At 40.1% G+C, this 2,449-nt stretch overlaps 1 long non-coding RNA gene across 1 annotated transcript; it reads left to right on the top strand.

Moving 5' to 3' along the window:
• The first annotated feature begins 428 nt into the window (after positions 1-428).
• Positions 429-1,879, top strand: LOC133965139 (uncharacterized). The gene is made up of 3 exons (XR_009923852.1): positions 429-493; positions 1,221-1,368; positions 1,604-1,879. It is a non-coding gene; the product is annotated as an uncharacterized LOC133965139 (long non-coding RNA).
• The last annotated feature ends 570 nt before the right edge of the window (positions 1,880-2,449 follow it).

The raw sequence follows: 2,449 nt of genomic DNA on the forward strand, positions 1-2,449 counted from the left end.
TTTTCCTCTGTTATGTATAATGATGACCCCCATCAAACATAATGCTAGCAATCTTTACACCTTTTAATTTATTCTGATTATTTCTGTCTACATGTGTGAATTTGCCTTCATTAGTTTCAGAAAAGAGCGATGATGTATCGGTCACGGGGCGGCAGCGCGAGATTCCGCAAACTAGTCTGCAAGCAAAGTAGACGAAGGCATCAAGGTTGCGGCCTGCCATCATTGTTATTTTGCTTAAGGGACTGAATATGTATCATGTAGAAATATTAGCATTTCCCTTATATCTACCAAAACTGCTTGTTTCACAGACTGCAGTTTTGTTTTGGTCCGATGTGGTGTGCAAATACAACCGTATCGGCAATGGGTTGTGGGGCATTAACATTTGTAACTCTAATTTTGTTTTGACAGACTGAAAAGAAGGTTGAGAACATCACCATTCTACAGGAAGACACAGTCCAGTAATGGGTGTCAGAAGTTCAGTAGTGAACGACAGGTACTGTGGAAAAATGTGTGTCATTGTTGTACAATGTCCTTTGACTCTGTTTACACAAGGTTAACACAAAAAGGTTTGATTGTAAACTGATATTGGTATGAATTCATGTTATTCTCCTCTTCACAAGAAACAAACAATCCAAATTACCTGCAGAACGCCCTTGATGGACGCTTCAGATGCATCGTCAGACTGGCGAGACAGCAAGATGCCAACTTTAATGGCAATTTATTTGTGTAACATTCTGTGACCAAATGTATAGATAACTTTTTGTAGATTGTAAAAAAAGATAACCCATTTATTAAAAAAAAACTACACTAGAATTACCGCACTGCGTTGTATGACTCCGCTAACCAGCGCAGTGTCCGTCTACATATTTCTACATATTTTCTCTCATATAAATGACACTGTGTCTCTTGACAACGGAAACCATAAGATGAGGTCAGTGTGGCCTTGACCTTTTGACTTTAACACAAATACACAGTTAGACAATCCGAAAACATACAGTTATGCCAAAATATCTTTTGTTTCACATACTAGATGGCATAAGCAGAGACATCAACTCAGGAAAAATATTTCTGTAGAAAAGAAAGCCCTGTACGTGTGTATGTATACATCAATCATGCTTCCCTGGAAGCATACGTGTGTATGTATACATACACACGTATGTATACATACACAGGTACAAACGCACTATTGAGACGTTTTGTTTTTTATCATATATTCTCAGGAAGGACTGATGCATTTACTGAGACGGGACGTGAGGGCCTACTCTGTGTGCTCAGAGTTCAAGCCCAGGAGGCTGCAGCGGGCCTGACATATTCCGGAACAGCAGCACAGTCTTTGGATGACTCCTCTGAAGATGAAAACATGGCGAGGTACTTCTCCACTGATGAAGAACTGTGAGGGCTGTGATAAGCTACACTCTCTTGCTACAAGGCTACTCTTGCTACTCCCTGGCAGCCTTAGGAAGGCATTAGCTCGCTGTTGGGTAGCTGTTAGCTTCAGCATTTTTAGTTTTTAGCGGCCTGTCTGACGTTTATGTTTTAAAAAAAAAATCTGAGGGAACCATCTTCATAATTTAACACTATGGTTTGTTTGTGTGTCCTTCAGTTCTTCTCAAGAGAAGCAGTACAGGTGTGCCTCAGCTCCACGGTCCCTCCTGCAGCCTCCGCTCCTGATGCTAACCTCATGTCTCCATCACACCAAGCAGCAGACCTGGAGTGACAGACCTTTCTCCAGAGCTGCCCCCTCCCTCTGAAACCCCCCTCTCCAAAAAACTATTTGTGGCATTTTTAAAGTCTTATTTGCATGAGAATTGTTGATCATAACATTTCCAGCAGATGCCTTAATGTAATGTTTGTGAACAATAAATGACATTGATCATAACATATTGGTATTTCCTTGCACTTCTACACCATGATATTGTCAGATAAGATGCTGATTACATTAAAGCAGTGAATGCTCTGCTTTAAGCAACATAAACACACAATGATTCAATGGATCTGAAGTAGAATGGGCACATTACATTCTGTAGAGAATGCCTCAGTAATTGAAGTCAGAAAATAAATTTCATTATCTGAGGTTCCAGTCATTTATAGTCAAAGGAAAGCACACAGGTCTGGTTGTCTAGGGACACCCATATCATATTGTTTAACAACATTGTACAACAATGACACACATTTTTCCACAGTACCTGTCGTTCACTACTGAACTTTTGACACCCATTACTGGACTGTGTCTTCCTGTAGAATGGTGATGTTCTCAACGTTCTTTTCACAGTCTGTCAAAACAAAATTAGAGTAACAAATGTTAATGCCCCACAACCCATTGCCGATACGGTTGTATTTGCACACCACATCGGACCAAAACAAAACTGCAGTCTGTGAAACAAGCAGTTTTGGTAGATATAAGGGAAATGCTAATATTTCTACATGATACATATTCAGTCCCTTAAGC

The sequence above is a fragment of the Platichthys flesus genome, chromosome 11 (assembly GCF_949316205.1).
Source record: "Platichthys flesus chromosome 11, fPlaFle2.1, whole genome shotgun sequence".
Classification (NCBI taxonomy): domain Eukaryota; kingdom Metazoa; phylum Chordata; class Actinopteri; order Pleuronectiformes; family Pleuronectidae; genus Platichthys; species Platichthys flesus.